Source organism: Diorhabda sublineata, chromosome X (genome assembly GCF_026230105.1).
Source record: "Diorhabda sublineata isolate icDioSubl1.1 chromosome X, icDioSubl1.1, whole genome shotgun sequence".
Lineage (NCBI taxonomy): Eukaryota > Metazoa > Arthropoda > Insecta > Coleoptera > Chrysomelidae > Diorhabda > Diorhabda sublineata.
Window position 1 is genome coordinate 3898285 of NC_079485.1, and position 7328 is coordinate 3905612.

Below are 7328 nucleotides of genomic sequence, written 5' to 3' on the forward strand. Positions count from 1 at the left end.
TTGAGGCTTTGATAAGACATTTCTGGAATTGGTGTTTATAATCTGTTCCTTTTTTGTTTCTGGAAACGCTATTCAATCAAATAGCGACGTATAATAATTGACATAACAATTTCTTCCAAATTAGGCATTTGTCAGATTTTCGTGACTTTATTACATCTTGTGAAAATTTGATTTTCCACAGAAAACTTCTGGCTTAAGTTTCTATCTTTGGCTTCTCTTAGTAAAATTGGATGAAATTGAGAGATCACATTTACATTTTGTTAAAATTTACAGATTGTCTTTTGAATATATCAAATTAGTTACTGATGAATGCAGGGATTTGGCGAATCTGATGTCTATCTTTGTTTATGATCTATAGTTTGGATTATGAAAATCTAGATATAATGTCCCCACCAGGTTGGGGAATTTAAGCATATAGTTTGATATCATCCTCATAATGGATAATGAGGGACGACGAAGTTGGCGAACTTATTCGCTTTTAGTTTGGAGCCGTATTATTCGCTATTGAGCTCATTAGATAGTGATTTCATCGCCATTTAAAATCAAAGTGGGGATTATTCTGGCAAATTTCCATAGATATGAAACTCTTACCGTTTAGTTGCAATTTGATGCTTGTTTGTCAAGGGATATTTTTGTCATTGCTCCCAACAAAATACCAAACTTATTATAGTGTGAAGTGTAGTTGAGAAGAAATGTATAAATTTTCAAGGACATTGTGAAGAATGAATCATGCTTATCTCATTGTAAAAATAAACGATTATTGAGAAAGATTCATTGTAGTAATAAGTAATAAGAAAAAAAAAACGTGTTAACTCTTGGATAGTCAATTCTGCAAAAATTTGTGCCGCAAGGTATAAAAAAATCTATATTTAGAGAATGCTTTTAAAAATACGAGTCCTTATTTGAATAGCATCAAATAATATTCGAAATTAATGGATAGTTAAAGATTTTGTCCATCTCTACTTTATGTTCACGAGCAATTTTTTTTCGAGTTGTATAATAAATGGAAGTAATTTGGAATTGAATTGTTTGCAAAAAAGTCCAAAACTATTTAAAACGTTGTTAATTTTCCATTAAATATTTGTTAACTAATTGAAAAACAGATAAAAAGAGCGTAATTTAAAACACGGTTGTCGACAATAAATGAAATTGCGGATGGGATGCTGAAGTAAATGTACTTTTCCGACCAATCACAATTTGAATTTTCCAGTAATTACGCATTAACTGGAATTCAAATCTTCCTTTCACAAAATTCATTGGTAACCGTCGATTATCTATCGATCAACATTAAATGAGTTTATTTAATACCGTTGTTGTTAAACATTTCGTCGACTTTTCAATTACCTTCAGGCATTGCTTGTTTTTGCTCTTTGCCGTTCCTATACCGAATGAAAATTTTATCTAGTTTTAGACAAGAGTAAATCATTAGTAACAGAATATTCTTAAAGTTCAAGATAATTGTATACATACTTACATACTTACATACTTACATACTTACATACTTACATACTTACTTACATACTTACATACTTACATACTTACATACTTACATACTTACATACTTACATACTTACTTACATACTTACATACTTACATACTTACATACTTACATACTTACATACTTACATACTTACATACTTACATACTTACATACTTACATACTTACATACTTACATACTTACATACTTACATACTTACATACTTACATACTTACATACTTACATACTTACATACTTACATACTTACATACTTACACACTTACATACTTACATACTTACATACTTACATACTTACATACTTACATACTTACATACTTACATACTTACATACTTACATACTTACATACTTACATACTTACACACTTACACACTTACATACTTACATACTTACTTACATAATTATATATTTCACTTGTGATGTTTATTTATAAAAGAAAAATACGAAATACGCTTATAAATGTGGGCAAAGTACATTTAATTGACGGACTCATTACAAACCAAATCAGTATGAGCGAAGCAAAAAACAACAAACGTGGTCACGCTATAACAATCCCCCCAAAACAAACACAAAGCACGCTAATAGATGACTAGATAGATGCAGATATCTGTAATGGAATCATCTTAATCACGACCGTAGCAGGCTTTGATTTCTGGTTTTAATATTTGCCGCTATAATTGGCACCGTAATTGTTTTTGTGGTAGAGAGCATTCGGTAGTTATTGAACGACATTTGGGTAGAAATTATCGAGGAAAAAATATACAAAGGGCCGATTCAAAAGCGATTTACGTTATTAATTGTTAATTGTTAATTTAGGGGATATACGGTTGGGATCACCTGAAACCTTTTTGAAATCATTTGTTTTAATATTAAATGCTACAGGATTAGGTATGGGTTCTGCTTGAGGGTTTCAAAATTTAATCACATAAAAAATATCATGAGAGAAAAGCATTCGAATTGTTCATTACTGAAAAGATTTTTTTGCTTTATGATGTGATTGATTCTAGATTTTTGTATATTCAGATTTTTCACGAGACATAACATCATCGCATAAAATCTTTTTATTATGTTCACCAGCTGAATCTAAATTATGTATTCGTCTGTCGAAAATATCATTTTTATTCTAAATATTATAACTTTATTCATCACTGCTTTCAAGTATTTTGAAATAAGAAAAGATACGACGGAATGACGATATTTATCTCTGGTTTATCTATAGGTTTCTATAGGTAATTGAAAATGTTTTTGTCATTTCATAATCGGAGACGTAATTTTTTGGAACATTATATCGAGAACCTTAGTAAAAGAAAATACAAAAAGTTCATTCTTTCTTGGAATGACATTTTCAATTAAAATTCAATTATTTTGTCGACATGAAGACATTCCAAAATCTGTCGATGATGTGTTTGTACTGATAAACCAATTCGTGACACATTGAGATTGAGGCATCTTCCGGCATTAGTATGACTAGCATCAACCATATACTACATTTTCATCTGGTGCCGTCAAAAACATATTTCTGGTAGATCCAGAATAACCTGAACAATTCTGAAGTGGAGGCTAACGTCAATTGGTATATGTATAACAAAAATTCACTACAAGTACTTGAAAATGTGTATTTAACATTTGCACAGTTAACGAATCATCAATCTATCCATATGATACTGGTACAAGGGTCTTTTAAGACGAGATGAACCCAACAAAAGTTCAAAGGAGTAGTGCATCGAAGCCGTTATGTGGCGTTAGAGCAACGTAAGACGGTTAACTCCGTTTGTTACAAAACCATTTGTATTTCAGGAGTCATAAAAGAAAATAAGGAAACATCTAAGAGACCAATTAATCTGCATCATAACGATGCCGCTACTCAAACAACTTAATTTTCGACCAACCGAATGTACAAGTTGATAGAACATCCACCATAGTGTCATAATTTATCATCTAATGATTAATATTCGTTCCCTCAAATAAAACAAAACTTTCATATTCAACACTGAAAGGCATTTCTGAGTTTAATATGAAGATTTTGGAGCAAAAACAATGGAACTATTTTCTATCACAAATATTTCATTTTCTGATTGGCTAAACCTGTAAATAGCCACTCTCATGAGTATTAGTATTCAGATTTTGAATAATAAATAATCTTGGGAGTTACATATAAATATCAATAAATCCATAAAAAAGATATTTATAATCCATTTCAATCATTTTCAAAAGCCTCTCCAACTTTTTGCAATATTTTTCGTTACCCATGGTACATTTTCCTGCGACATATTCTGTAATGAGAAGAGTATGTAATTTTACTTTTTATTCCTTTTAAACTGAAGATTTGAACATTAGTTCGGTTCAGGAGACAAAAATTTACTCCCTCATTGCTTATGAGAAAAATTCTCGCTTCAATATAAAATTATTAAACTGAACAGGACGTATAAATTACAACAAATATCGCCTTGAATAAAATTATTTAGAAAAATGTGAGGAAAAGCAGTCACGTAGACAAACCAGTGCACATTGAATAACGAATAAAAAACTTCCATTTATGAACTTTTTGTATAATACTGGCGAATATATCATCTATTCTGGAAATTCATATCAGTCAGCTTATTTTTGGATCTTTTATATATTCTAGGAAAAGTGAGTTTGCTTTCTCATATCTGGACTAGAGTTAAGAAGGCTTTGACGGAATTCATAATGTCTAAAACTAATTTCACGCTGGGTGAACAAAAAGGGAGAGATGTTAATATGTGGAAATAAGGTTCTTTCGTAAGTGTATAACCAAATTTAAGAAGTTCAAGTGGGTTTTTAACTTGCGAAGCTTCATTGTATTTTATAAGACACATACTAAGAATCTTTTCAGAATTGAACAATCATTGTAAAAATATCAACATACAATTGGTATGCTTTAACTGAATTAAAATTTGTATAATCAATAGCATGACTTGTTTTTATCTATGTAATGGAAATTCTGGACACATGTTTCAATCGAGTGTTTGGCAATGTTCCACAGAAATAAAGCCGAATTTTTGCGTCGTTTCATAACCATGGATGAAACGCAGGGCCATCATTTCACACCCGAAACAAAAGAACAATCAAAACAATGAACGAAAAAGGCAGAACCGGCTCCCAAGGAGGCAAAGACCATTCCATCTGCGGGCAAGTTCACGGCGTCGTATTTTTGGGACGCGTGTGGGATCGTTTTCATTGACTATCTTGAAAAAGGAAAAATTATCAACAGTGAATATTATGCGAACTTGTTGCAGCGACGAAATCAAGCACAAACAGCCGCATTTGACGGAAAAGAGAGTGTTGTTTCCTCAAGACAATGCACCAGTTCACACATTTATTATTGCAATGGCCAAAATTAATAAATAAAAGTTTGATTAACTACCTCATGCACCCTATTTGTCAAATGTAGCCCCCTCGAATTAGTTTCTGGTCCCAAACTCAAAGATTTTCCAGCAATGAAGAGGTGATGTCGGCAGTTAATGGCTGTTTTGAGGGGCTTAACGATTCTTATTATAAAAATAATATCGAAATTGTTTAACATCGCTGGGAAAAGTGTATGGAGCTAAAAGGAGATTACGTTGAAAAATTCTATATGTTTTTCAAAATTTGTTGTATTTTCTTTGTTGCGCCAGTTACTTCTGGTACCATCCTCCTACTGCCATAGATTTTTTACAAATATTCAAGATTTTAATTTATCTGATGGTTTTAAGTGAACAAAAATCGAATTTTTTTGCTACATGTCTAGTGAATCTAATAAAAGATGAAATTATTTCAGTGTCCTATATTCTTAATAAGTATGTATCATTTTGAATTAACCTGACCTTTCTAAGTTCTTGAAAATCGAGTTTAAAGACTCCGTTACATAAGAGGTTTTCCGAAACTATGTTAACTTGATCAAGATCTGTCGTTCAGTCAGTTTCCGAACGGATTCAGGTTAATGACAATGAATTAAACTAAGTAACTGAATTTGATTATAGTTATAAAAAAACAATATAAAGCGTTTTGATTACAAAAATTGAGAATAAATTTCAATATATCTAGAATAAGCTAACTCATTGAAAGCGTGAGGTAATTTAAATTAAGAAATGAAATCTTCAATAAATAACATAAAAATCCTCTTTTAATGATAAAATTATGGCTTTAGTCACTCTTCTTTCTAGATGTGTTTGAATATTTTTTTGGGTCCCTTTGATTTTATTTCAAACGCTTTGGAGATTTCTGATCCTTCTTGAGCCACATCCAGAATTAAATATAGGCGACCTCTCATTTCTACCTGTGACGTGTTTTCCATTTACCAGAGATAAAAGGAACCCACATCTTCACCATAGGCATTTTAACTATCTGAGATGTTTCATTGCCTTTCGAAAAGCGGCATACAGAATTTTACATGATGAATAGACTCGGAACTAACCAGCACTCTAAAGCGACGAACATTGGCTATTATTTTTCACTTTTTAGTTCGCTTTTGCAATAAATCGTGTTGTTTTTCTCATGATTATTCATTGAAAAGTGTGACAATTTATTTTTTTTCATTTCGTTCAATATTTGAAAAATTAGTCTTAAGTTTACGATTCCACTTATATAATGGTGCATTATTAAAAATAATGTACCAATAACTTCATGATTCAATTTAGAATATATATATATATATATATATATATATATATATATTCATTACTAACAGGTGTAATAAAATGGAATTCATCCATTATAAAACCGCAGGTACATTTTCAATAGAAAATAAATCGATCAAGTTCGAAAAAGAAGCAGGAAAACGGAAAACCGCGGCGTATTTATACAACAAAACATCTATCCAATTAATCCTTTGACATCAACGTGACCTCAGCCTCAACGAGAGGTCAAACCAGGATATTTGAAACCTTGTTCACTTCAAATACACTTCAAACGATTGAACAACGTACTATATTTGTACAAGGTTTGTATATAAGCTTTGCCACGGCGCGGCGGCTAATGCTGGTCTGAGCATTTTAGAACAAACAACAACAAAACATATATGAACTATCACTACTGGCGATGATTTTTTATCTGAAAGAAAATCGGTTTATTTTGAACGTTTTTATGAGAACTCTGTACATCCTTTTATTTTTCACTTTGCTTCAAAGTTTATTTCAGAACGACACATAGTAGAACAAAGTACATAAAATGTTTATGAAGTATTTGACTCCATCCTATGTGGTACGTTTCACATTTTTACAAACTATAGAAGAATCATTAATCTTTTGATTTTCTGTATTATCTATGATGGAAAATATGAATCTCTTCACTTCAGGTGAATAAATAGTATAAGAAGGATCAATCGGAGTAATTCTGAGCTTCCAATTTTGAATAGTTTGATGAATTCATTTAGAAAATCTTCAGTAACACATGACATACTGGTGTTTCGTGAGTTTCATCTGGTACATAATATACTTCCAAACTAAACATGAAAAAATTGTCTGTACGATGGGTACCACGAATGTTGATAAATACACACAATAAAAGACATTCGTAGTCGCCTTTAAATGCAATATAGACCAGACCAAAAAATTTTTTTACAAGATTAGCAGTAATGGATCCACACTTTGGTATCGAAGACAAAACACCACCGCCGAAACACTTGCTTGGATGCTGAAGGTGGATTTTTAAACATTAGCTACGAAAGGCCGCCATAATTACAGTAGCTTCTTATGCCAAGTTAGTTTCAAAATCTTGTGAGACGAAAGAAGAAAAATGTCGCGGAAAATGAGCAAAGCTCTTGCATGAAGATGAAGCACCCAATCACTTGTCCGTCATAACAGCAACCATAATAGCTCGGGGAGGTTGCTGCT